This window comes from Cryptomeria japonica, unplaced genomic scaffold (assembly GCF_030272615.1).
Source record: "Cryptomeria japonica unplaced genomic scaffold, Sugi_1.0 HiC_scaffold_61, whole genome shotgun sequence".
Lineage (NCBI taxonomy): Eukaryota > Viridiplantae > Streptophyta > Pinopsida > Cupressales > Cupressaceae > Cryptomeria > Cryptomeria japonica.
In genome coordinates, this window is record NW_026728883.1 from 588,022 (window position 1) to 600,000 (window position 11,979).

General features: G+C 63.6%; 2 non-coding genes across 2 annotated transcripts; both read left to right on the forward strand.

Moving 5' to 3' along the window:
- On the forward strand, positions 1 to 119 carry LOC131863333 (5S ribosomal RNA). Its single transcript, XR_009362254.1, has one exon. It is a non-coding gene; the product is annotated as a 5S ribosomal RNA (ribosomal RNA).
- A 5,915-nt stretch (positions 120 to 6,034) lies between these two features.
- LOC131863398 (5S ribosomal RNA) lies at positions 6,035 to 6,153 on the forward strand. The gene has a single exon (XR_009362319.1). It is a non-coding gene; the product is annotated as a 5S ribosomal RNA (ribosomal RNA).
- Positions 6,154 to 11,979: the final 5,826 nt, after the last annotated feature.

Sequence of the window (11,979 nt, forward strand, 5' to 3'; positions counted from 1 at the left end):
GGGTGCGATCATACCAGCGTTAGTGCACCGGATCCCATCAGAACTCCGCAGTTAAGCGCGCTTGGGCCGGAGTAGTACTAGGATGGGTGACCTCCCGGGAAGTCCCGGTGTTGCACCCTTTCTTAGTTTTTCGCCGGGCGTCGCAATGCTATTTGAATAAACCTTTTGCCCGTTTGCGTTCTCGTCGGGGCCGGGCCGGGCCGGGGTGCGCTGCCCGCACTACCGCGCGCGCGGGGGCGACACCGAGCGCGCACCCGAGGCGCCCCGAGCACACAGGCCACGGTGCAACCCGGGCGTTGTGCGCGCACCCCGGTGCGCCCGAGGTGCTGCGCGCGCACCCAGGTGAAATCGGTGTGCACCTCGGCCAGTGCGCGCTCGGTCGAGTCGCGCACGTTGGCCAAGGTGCACGGTGATGTTTCTTACTCTAAGGTTCCGCACCAGACGCCCGGGACAGGTGAGCGAAGCTGGGCGGGGCCGGGTGCGCGGCCGGGGCAGGTGCACGCAGCTGGAGAGAGCTTTGGAGCACACCAGAGGTGCGCACCTTGGAGCACACTTCGGAGCGCACCAATGATGCGCTCCATTCAAAAGTTTCCTGAAAAGGCAAAAAAAGTTGAGATTATAGAATTTCCCACTTGAGAGATTGTAAAAAAAAAAAATTTAAAATGAAGGAAACGCGGGTGCCAAGGTGTGCGCGCCCGGGTGCGCAGCCCAGCCAAGGTGTGCGCACCAAGGCGCCCACCCTGGCGAAGGTGCACGCAAGGTGCGCACCCGAGGCAAACCGGACAATTAACCCAACTTTCGACTTCGCGCGCACCTGCGCACCTTGGAGCGCACTTCGGAGCGCTCCTTGTTGCGCACCAATCTTGGGCACCTCGGAGTGCACCATGGCGCCCACCAAGGTGCGCACCCGGGGCAAACCGAGCTCCGACTTCGTGCGCACCTTGGAGCGCACGAAAGGTGCGCACCATGGCGCCCACCAAGGTGCGCAGCCCAGCCAAGGCGTGCGCATCAAGGTGCGCACCCTGGCGAAGGTGCGCACCCGGGGCAAACCGAGCTCCGACTTCGTGCGCACCTTGGAGCGCACAAAGGGTGCGCAACCCAGCCAAGGTGTGCGCACCCCGGGCAAACCGAGCTCCGAATCGTGCGCACCTTGGAGCACACTTCGGAGCCCTCCTTGGTGCGCACCGATGTTGCGCACCTCGGAGCGCACCCGGGGAAAACAATGCAATTAACCCGACTTTCGACTTCGTGGGCACCTCGGAGCGCTCTCGGGTTCGCACCTCGGAGCACACCGAGGTGCGCACCTTTGATGCGCTGCCTTCACCAATTTCCAGAAAAGGCAAGAAAACATTGAGAAGGTGTGCGCACCGAGGTGCCCACCCTGGCGAAGGTGCACGCGAGGTGCGCACCCGGGGCAAACCGGGCTCCGACTTCGTGCACGCCATGCTGCGCACCTTGGAGGGCCATGGTGCGCACCTTGGAGCACACTTCGGAGCGCTCAATGGTGCCCAACCCAGCCAAGGTGCCCACCGCGGCGAAGGTGCACGCGAGGTGCGCACCCGGGGCAAACCGGGCTCCGACTTCGTGCACGCCGCACCTTGGAGCACACTTCGGAGCGCTCCTTGGTGCACACCAGGGCGCGCAACCCAGCCGAGGTGCCCACCCCGGCGAAGGTGCACGTGGGGTGCGCACCCGAGGCAAACCGGGCTCCGACTTCGTGCACGCCATGGTGCCCACCGCGGCGAAGGTGCACGCGAGGTGCGCACCCGGGGCAAACCGGGCTCCGACTTCGTGCACGCCGCACCTTGGAGCACACTTCGGAGCGCTCCTTGGTGCGCACCAGGGCGCGCAACCCAGCCGAGGTGCCCACCCCGGCGAAGGTGCACGCGAGGTGCGCACCCGGGGCAAACCGGGCTCCGACTTCGTGCACGCCATGGTGCCCACCGCGGCGAAGGTGCACGCGAGGTGCGCACCCGGGGCAAACCGGGCTCCGACTTCGTGCACGCCGCACCTTGGAGCACACTTCGGAGCGCTCCTTGGTGCGCACCATGGTGCCCACCAGGGCGCGCAACCCCGCCGAAGGTGCACGCGAGGTGCGCACCCGGGGCAAACCGGGCTCCGACTTCGTGCACGCCGCACCTTGGAGCACACTTCGGAGCGCTCCTTGGTGCGCACCAGGGCGCGCAACCCCGCCGAAGGTGCACGCGAGGTGCGCACCCGGGGCAAACCGGGCTCCGACTTCGTGCACGCCATGGTGCGCACCAGGGTGCCCACCGCGGCGAAGGTGCGCACCCGGGGCAAACCGGGCTCCGACTTCGTGCACGCCGCACCTTGGAGCACACTTCGGAGCGCTCCTTGGTGCGCACCAGGGCGCGCAACCCAGCCGAGGTGCCCACCCCGGCGAAGGTGCACGCGAGGTGCGCACCCGGGGCAAACCGGGCTCCGACTTCGTGCACGCCATGGTGCCCACCGCGGCGAAGGTGCGCACCCGGGGCAAACCGGGCTAGGACTTCGTGCACGCCGCACCTTGGAGCACACTTCGGAGCGCTCCTTGGTGCGCACCATGGTGCCCACCAGGCCGCGCAACCCAGCCAAGGTGTGCGCACCAAGGTGCACGCGAGGTGCGCACCCGGGGCAAACCGGGGTCCGGCTTCGTGCACGCCGCACCTTGGAGCACACATCGGGGCGCTCCCGGGTTCGCACCGGCGTTGCGCACCGTGGTGGGCACCTCGGAGCGCACCGTGGTGGGCACCTCGGAGCACACCAAGGTGGGCAGCGAGGTGCGCACCTTTGATGCGATGCCTTCACTAATTTCCATAAAAGGCAAAAGAAAACGAGATTTTAAAATTTCCGTTTTGAAAGATAGTGAGAAAAAGGGAATGCTGGTGCCATCTTGAGCCCGCCCTGGTGCGCAGCCCAGCCAAGGTGTGCGCACCAAGGTGCCCACCCTGGCGAAGGTGCGCGCCCGGGCAATTAACCCAACTTCCAACTTCGCGCGCGCCAGGGTGGGAGCGCACCCAACAACCGGGCCTGGGAAGAGCCAATGCGAGAAACCCCACCAAACGCTCTGACAAAAAAAGAGGGGGCGCTCCAGTAACCCCGCTTCGGAGCGCACCCTGGGCAAACCCAGCCAGGGTGCCCACCCCGGCCAAGGTGCAGGCGAGGTGCGCACCCGGGGCAAACCGGGCTCCGACAACGTGCACGCCGCACCTTGGAGCACACTTCGTAGCGCTCCCGGGTGCGCACCTCAGAGCACACCAAGGTGGGCAGCGAGGTGCGCACCTTTGATGCGCTGCCTTCACTAATTTCCAGAAAAGGCAAAAAAAAGAGGAGATTTTAAAATTTCCGTTTTGAAAGATAGTGAAAAAAACGGAACGCGGGTGCCATCTTGAGCCCGCCCGGGTGCACAGCCCAGGTAAGGTGCCCACCCTGGCAAAGGTGCGCACCCGGGCAATTAACCCTACTTCCGACTTCGTGCGCGCCAGGGTGGCAACCGGGCCTGGGAAGAGCCAATGCGAGAAACCCCACCAAACGCTCCGACAAAAAAAGAGGCGGCGCTCCAATAACCCCGCTTCGGAGCGCAGCCGGGGCAAACCCAGCCAAGGTGCCCACCCCGACGAAGGTGCACGCGAGGTGCGCACCCGGGGCAAACCGGGCTCCGACAACGTGCACGCAGCACCTTGGAGCACACTTCGAAGCACTCCCGGGTGCCCACCGGCGTTGCGCACCGTGGTGGGCAGCGAGGTGCGCACCTTTGATGCGCTGCCTTCACTAATTTCCAGAAAAGGCAAAAAAAAATGAGATTTTAAAATTTCCGTTTTGAAAGATAGTGAAAAAAACGGAACGCGGGTGCCATCTTGAGCCCGCCCTGGTGCGCAGCCCAGGCAAGGCATGCGCACCAAGGTGCCCACCCGCGGTGCACACCCGGGGCAAACCGGGCTCCGACTTCGTGCAGGCCGCACCTTGGAGCACACTTCGGAGCGCTCCTTGGTGCGCACCATGGTGCCCACCAGGGCGCACCCGGGGCAAACCGGGCTCCGACTTCGTGCACGCCGCACCTTGGAGCACACATCGGAGCGCTCCCAGGTTCGCACCAGCGTTGCGCACCTTTGATGCGCTGCCTTCACTAATTTCCAGAAAAGGCAAAAAAAAACGATATTTTAAAATTTCCGTTCTGAAAGATAGTGAAAAAAACGGAACGCGGGTGCCATCTTGAGCCCTTCCTGGTGCGCAGCCCAGGCAAGTTGTGCGCACCAAGGTGCCCACCCTGGCGGAGGTGCGCGCCCGGGGCAAACCGGGCTCCGACTTCGTGCACTGCATGGTGCCCACCAAGGCGCGCAACCCAGCCAAGGTGCCCACCGCAGCGAAGGTGCACGCGAGGTGCGCACCCGAGGTGCACACCCGGGGCAAACCGAGCTCCGACTTCGTGCACGCCGCACCTTGGAGCACACTTCAGAGCGCTCCTTGGTGCGCACCAGGGCGCGCAACCCAGCCAAGGTGCTCACCCCGACGAAGGTGCACGCGAGGTGCGCACCCGGGGCAAGCCGGGCTCGGACTTCGTGCACGCCGCACCTTGGAGCACACATCGGAGCGCTCCCGGGTTCGCACCAGCATTGCGCACCTTTGATGCGCTGCCTTCACTAATTTCCAGAAAAGGCAAAAAAAAAAAAAAAACGAGATTTTAAAATTTCCGTTTTGAAAGATAGTGAAAAAAACGGAACGCGGGTGCCATCTTGAGCCCGCCCTGGTGTGCAGCCCAGGCAAGTTGTGCGCACCAAGGCACCCACCCTGGCCAAGGTGGGTCACGGGGTGGGTCCTAGGGTGGGTAACGGGGTGGGTACTAAGGTGCGTGCCAAGGTGGGTCATGGGGTGGGTGCCAAGGTGGGCACCAGGGTGGGTGTGCACCAACCCTAGCCAGGGTAGGTCACGGGGTGGTTGTCGGGGTGGGCGTCAAGGAGCCAAGGTGGGTGGCAAGTAGCCAAGTTGCGTGCCAAGGTGGGTGTCGGGGTGGGTGCCAAGGATCCAAGGTGGGTGCCAAGGAACCAAGGTGGGTGTCTGGGTGGGTGCCGAGGTGGGAGCCAGGGTGGGTCCCAAGGTGAGTGCAAAGGTGGGTGCCAGGGTCAAGGTGAGTGCCAATGTGGGTTCCAAGGTGCCAGGGTCAGGGTGAGTGCCAATGTGGGTTCAAAGGTGCTAAGTTGGGTGCGAGGTTGGGTGCGAGGGTGGGTGGGTGCCAAGGTGTGCTAGGTGGAAGCCCGGGTGGGTCGGCATCCCATGGGTGTCGAGTTGGGTGCCTGATGGGTGCTTCTTGTCAAGTTTTAGTCGTCGGGACTCATTTCGAGCCTTAGAGGTCGTTTCTTGTCCGGTTGCCCTGTCTTCGACCTGGGAACCCAATTTTGGTCCTCGGGTCCCATTTTTTTTTGTCTCGCATCCCACTTTTGGCCTGTGGCCTTTTCGGGGTCGATTCTCGTTTTGGGCATCAGAGCATGTTTCTTCTCCTAAAACCCAATATTTGTTTATTAAGTCTCGGAACACATTTTTGTTCTCGTGGACCCATCATGGGTCTTGGAACGCATTTGTGGTCCTTGGGTCCCATTTTGCATCCCGAAACTTGTGTTTTGGTGCTTGATCCCTATTTTGGGTGCCCACCTTGCACCAAGTGCGCACCCGGGGCAAACCGAGCGCCTTGGTGCACCGGGGCAAGATCGAGCGTGCACCCGAGGCGCCCCGAACATGCACCAAGGTGCACTCGGCCCACATGTGAGCGCAGGTCGTTGCGCCCGAGGTGGTGTGTGGGCACCGCGTTGCAGACGGGACACTGCACGCACACGACGCCCCGTCCAGGTGCACGCACGTAGGCCGGGCCGGGTGCACACCCGACGCCCTAGCAAGGTGCGCGCACCCGGGCAGGGCTCACACTTGGCGAACGGGGCGCACTTCGCGAGGGAGGGTGTGCACCTCGACGGGGGTGGGTGGCCGGGGTGGATTCGCACGTGGGTCGCGGTTTGCTAAGTACACACTGCGACAAGCTCATAACGGGTGCGATCATACCAGCGTTAGTGCACCGGATCCCATCAGAACTCCGCAGTTAAGCGCGCTTGGGCCGGAGTAGTACTGGGATGGGTGACCTCCCGGGAAGTCCCGGTGTTGCACCCTTTCTTAGTTTTTCGCCGGGCGTCGCAATGCTATTTGAATAAACCTTTTGCCCGTTTGCGTTCTCGTCGGGGCCGGGCCGGGCCGGGGTGCGCTGCCCGCACTACCGCGCGCGCGGGGGCGACACCGAGCGCGCACCCGAGGCGCCCCGAGCACACAGGCCACGGTGCAACCCGGGCGTTGTGCGCGCACCCCGGTGCGCCCGAGGTGCTGCGCGCGCACCCAGGTGAAATCGGTGTGCACCTCGGCCAGTGCGCGCTCGGTCGAGTCGCGCACGTTGGCCAAGGTGCACGGTGATGTTTCTTACTCTAAGGTTCCGCACCAGACGCCCGGGACAGGTGAGCGAAGCTGGGCGGGGCCGGGTGCGCGGCCGGGGCAGGTGCACGCAGCTGGAGAGAGCTTTGGAGCACACCAGAGGTGCGCACCTTGGAGCACACTTCGGAGCGCACCAATGATGCGCTCCATTCAAAAGTTTCCTGAAAAGGCAAAAAAAGTTGAGATTATAGAATTTCCCACTTGAGAGATTGTAAAAAAAAAAAATTTAAAATGAAGGAAACGCGGGTGCCAAGGTGTGCGCGCCCGGGTGCGCAGCCCAGCCAAGGTGTGCGCACCAAGGCGCCCACCCTGGCGAAGGTGCACGCAAGGTGCGCACCCGAGGCAAACCGGACAATTAACCCAACTTTCGACTTCGCGCGCACCTGCGCACCTTGGAGCGCACTTCGGAGCGCTCCTTGGTGCGCACCAATCTTGGGCACCTCGGAGTGCACCATGGCGCCCACCAAGGTGCGCACCCGGGGCAAACCGAGCTCCGACTTCGTGCGCACCTTGGAGCGCACGAAAGGTGCGCACCATGGCGCCCACCAAGGTGCGCAGCCCAGCCAAGGCGTGCGCATCAAGGTGCGCACCCTGGCGAAGGTGCGCACCCGGGGCAAACCGAGCTCCGACTTCGTGCGCACCTTGGAGCGCACAAAGGGTGCGCAACCCAGCCAAGGTGTGCGCACCCCGGGCAAACCGAGCTCCGAATCGTGCGCACCTTGGAGCACACTTCGGAGCCCTCCTTGGTGCGCACCGATGTTGCGCACCTCGGAGCGCACCCGGGGAAAACAATGCAATTAACCCGACTTTCGACTTCGTGGGCACCTCGGAGCGCTCTCGGGTTCGCACCTCGGAGCACACCGAGGTGCGCACCTTTGATGCGCTGCCTTCACCAATTTCCAGAAAAGGCAAGAAAACATTGAGAAGGTGTGCGCACCGAGGTGCCCACCCTGGCGAAGGTGCACGCGAGGTGCGCACCCGGGGCAAACCGGGCTCCGACTTCGTGCACGCCATGCTGCGCACCTTGGAGGGCCATGGTGCGCACCTTGGAGCACACTTCGGAGCGCTCAATGGTGCCCAACCCAGCCAAGGTGCCCACCGCGGCGAAGGTGCACGCGAGGTGCGCACCCGGGGCAAACCGGGCTCCGACTTCGTGCACGCCGCACCTTGGAGCACACTTCGGAGCGCTCCTTGGTGCGCACCAGGGCGCGCAACCCAGCCGAGGTGCCCACCCCGGCGAAGGTGCACGCGGGGTGCGCACCCGGGGCAAACCGGGCTCCGACTTCGTGCACGCCATGGTGCCCACCGCGGCGAAGGTGCACGCGAGGTGCGCACCCGGGGCAAACCGGGCTCCGACTTCGTGCACGCCGCACCTTGGAGCACACTTCGGAGCGCTCCTTGGTGCGCACCAGGGCGCGCAACCCAGCCGAGGTGCCCACCCCGGCGAAGGTGCACGCGAGGTGCGCACCCGGGGCAAACCGGGCTCCGACTTCGTGCACGCCATGGTGCCCACCGCGGCGAAGGTGCACGCGAGGTGCGCACCCGGGGCAAACCGGGCTCCGACTTCGTGCACGCCGCACCTTGGAGCACACTTCGGAGCGCTCCTTGGTGCGCACCATGGTGCCCACCAGGGCGCGCAACCCCGCCGAAGGTGCACGCGAGGTGCGCACCCGGGGCAAACCGGGCTCCGACTTCGTGCACGCCGCACCTTGGAGCACACTTCGGAGCGCTCCTTGGTGCGCACCAGGGCGCGCAACCCCGCCGAAGGTGCACGCGAGGTGCGCACCCGGGGCAAACCGGGCTCCGACTTCGTGCACGCCATGGTGCGCACCAGGGTGCCCACCGCGGCGAAGGTGCGCACCCGGGGCAAACCGGGCTCCGACTTCGTGCACGCCGCACCTTGGAGCACACTTCGGAGCGCTCCTTGGTGCGCACCAGGGCGCGCAACCCAGCCGAGGTGCCCACCCCGGCGAAGGTGCACGCGAGGTGCGCACCCGGGGCAAACCGGGCTCCGACTTCGTGCACGCCATGGTGCCCACCGCGGCGAAGGTGCGCACCCGGGGCAAACCGGGCTAGGACTTCGTGCACGCCGCACCTTGGAGCACACTTTGGAGCGCTCCTTGGTGCGCACCATGGTGCCCACCAGGCCGCGCAACCCAGCCAAGGTGTGCGCACCAAGGTGCACGCGAGGTGCGCACCCGGGGCAAACCGGGGTCCGGCTTCGTGCACGCCGCACCTTGGAGCACACATCGGGGCGCTCCCGGGTTCGCACCGGCGTTGCGCACCGTGGTGGGCACCTCGGAGCGCACCGTGGTGGGCACCTCGGAGCACACCAAGGTGGGCAGCGAGGTGCGCACCTTTGATGCGATGCCTTCACTAATTTCCATAAAAGGCAAAAAAAAACGAGATTTTAAAATTTCCGTTTTGAAAGATAGTGAGAAAAAGGGAATGCTGGTGCCATCTTGAGCCCGCCCTGGTGCGCAGCCCAGCCAAGGTGTGCGCACCAAGGTGCCCACCCTGGCGAAGGTGCGCGCCCGGGCAATTAACCCAACTTCCAACTTCGCGCGCGCCAGGGTGGGAGCGCACCCAACAACCGGGCCTGGGAAGAGCCAATGCGAGAAACCCCACCAAACGCTCTGACAAAAAAAGAGGGGGCGCTCCAGTAACCCCGCTTCGGAGCGCACCCTGGGCAAACCCAGCCAGGGTGCCCACCCCGGCCAAGGTGCAGGCGAGGTGCGCACCCGGGGCAAACCGGGCTCCGACAACGTGCACGCCGCACCTTGGAGCACACTTCGTAGCGCTCCCGGGTGCGCACCTCAGAGCACACCAAGGTGGGCAGCGAGGTGCGCACCTTTGATGCGCTGCCTTCACTAATTTCCAGAAAAGGCAAAAAAAAGAGGAGATTTTAAAATTTCCGTTTTGAAAGATAGTGAAAAAAACGGAACGCGGGTGCCATCTTGAGCCCGCCCTGGTGCACAGCCCAGGTAAGGTGCCCACCCTGGCAAAGGTGCGCACCCGGGCAATTAACCCTACTTCCGACTTCGTGCGCGCCAGGGTGGCAACCGGGCCTGGGAAGAGCCAATGCGAGAAACCCCACCAAACGCTCCGACAAAAAAAGAGGCGGCGCTCCAATAACCCCGCTTCGGAGCGCAGCCGGGGCAAACCCAGCCAAGGTGCCCACCCCGACGAAGGTGCACGCGAGGTGCGCACCCGGGGCAAACCGGGCTCCGACAACGTGCACGCAGCACCTTGGAGCACACTTCGAAGCACTCCCGGGTGCCCACCGGCGTTGCGCACCGTGGTGGGCAGCGAGGTGCGCACCTTTGATGCGCTGCCTTCACTAATTTCCAGAAAAGGCAAAAAAAAATGAGATTTTAAAATTTCCGTTTTGAAAGATAGTGAAAAAAACGGAACGCGGGTGCCATCTTGAGCCCGCCCTGGTGCGCAGCCCAGGCAAGGCATGCGCACCAAGGTGCCCACCCGCGGTGCACGCCCGGGGCAAACCGGGCTCCGACTTCGTGCAGGCCGCACCTTGGAGCACACTTCGGAGCGCTCCTTGGTGCGCACCATGGTGCCCACCAGGGCGCACCCGGGGCAAACCGGGCTCCGACTTCGTGCACGCCGCACCTTGGAGCACACATCGGAGCGCTCCCAGGTTCGCACCAGCGTTGCGCACCTTTGATGCGCTGCCTTCACTAATTTCCAGAAAAGGCAAAAAAAAACGATATTTTAAAATTTCCGTTCTGAAAGATAGTGAAAAAAACGGAACGCGGGTGCCATCTTGAGCCCTTCCTGGTGCGCAGCCCAGGCAAGTTGTGCGCACCAAGGTGCCCACCCTGGCGGAGGTGCGCGCCCGGGGCAAACCGGGCTCCGACTTCGTGCACTGCATGGTGCCCACCAAGGCGCGCAACCCAGCCAAGGTGCCCACCGCAGCGAAGGTGCACGCGAGGTGCGCACCCGAGGTGCACACCCGGGGCAAACCGAGCTCCGACTTCGTGCACGCCGCACCTTGGAGCACACTTCAGAGCGCTCCTTGGTGCGCACCAGGGCGCGCAACCCAGCCAAGGTGCTCACCCCGGCGAAGGTGCACGCGAGGTGCGCACCCGGGGCAAGCCGGGCTCGGACTTCGTGCACGCCGCACCTTGGAGCACACATCGGAGCGCTCCCGGGTTCGCACCAGCATTGCGCACCTTTGATGCGCTGCCTTCACTAATTTCCAGAAAAGGCAAAAAAAAAAAAAAAACGAGATTTTAAAATTTCCGTTTTGAAAGATAGTGAAAAAAACGGAACGCGGGTGCCATCTTGAGCCCGCCCTGGTGTGCAGCCCAGGCAAGTTGTGCGCACCAAGGCACCCACCCTGGCCAAGGTGGGTCACGGGGTGGGTCCTAGGGTGGGTAACGGGGTGGGTACTAAGGTGCGTGCCAAGGTGGGTCATGGGGTGGGTGCCAAGGTGGGCACCAGGGTGGGTGTGCACCAACCCTAGCCAGGGTAGGTCACGGGGTGGTTGTCGGGGTGGGCGTCAAGGAGCCAAGGTGGGTGGCAAGTAGCCAAGTTGCGTGCCAAGGTGGGTGTCGGGGTGGGTGCCAAGGATCCAAGGTGGGTGCCAAGGAACCAAGGTGGGTGTCTGGGTGGGTGCCGAGGTGGGAGCCAGGGTGGGTCCCAAGGTGAGTGCAAAGGTGGGTGCCAGGGTCAAGGTGAGTGCCAATGTGGGTTCCAAGGTGCCAGGGTCAGGGTGAGTGCCAATGTGGGTTCAAAGGTGCTAAGTTGGGTGCGAGGTTGGGTGCGAGGGTGGGTGGGTGCCAAGGTGTGCTAGGTGGAAGCCCGGGTGGGTCGGCATCCCATGGGTGTCGAGTTGGGTGCCTGATGGGTGCTTCTTGTCAAGTTTTAGTCGTCGGGACTCATTTCGAGCCTTAGAGGTCGTTTCTTGTCCGGTTGCCCTGTCTTCGACCTGGGAACCCAATTTTGGTCCTCGGGTCCCATTTTTTTTTGTCTCGCATCCCACTTTTGGCCTGTGGCCTTTTCGGGGTCGATTCTCGTTTTGGGCATCAGAGCATGTTTCTTCTCCTAAAACCCAATATTTGTTTATTAAGTCTCGGAACACATTTTTGTTCTCGTGGACCCATCATGGGTCTTGGAACGCATTTGTGGTCCTTGGGTCCCATTTTGCATCCCGAAACTTGTGTTTTGGTGCTTGATCCCTATTTTGGGTGCCCACCTTGCACCAAGTGCGCACCCGGGGCAAACCGAGCGCCTTGGTGCACCGGGGCAAGATCGAGCGTGCACCCGAGGCGCCCCGAACATGCACCAAGGTGCACTCGGCCCACATGTGAGCGCAGGTCGTTGCGCCCGAGGTGGTGTGTGGGCACCGCGTTGCAGACGGGACACTGCACGCACACGACGCCCCGTCCAGGTGCACGCACGTAGGCCGGGCCGGGTGCACACCCGACGCCCTAGCAAGGTGCGCGCACCCGGGCAGGGCTCACACTTGGCGAACGGGGCGCACTTCGCGAGGGA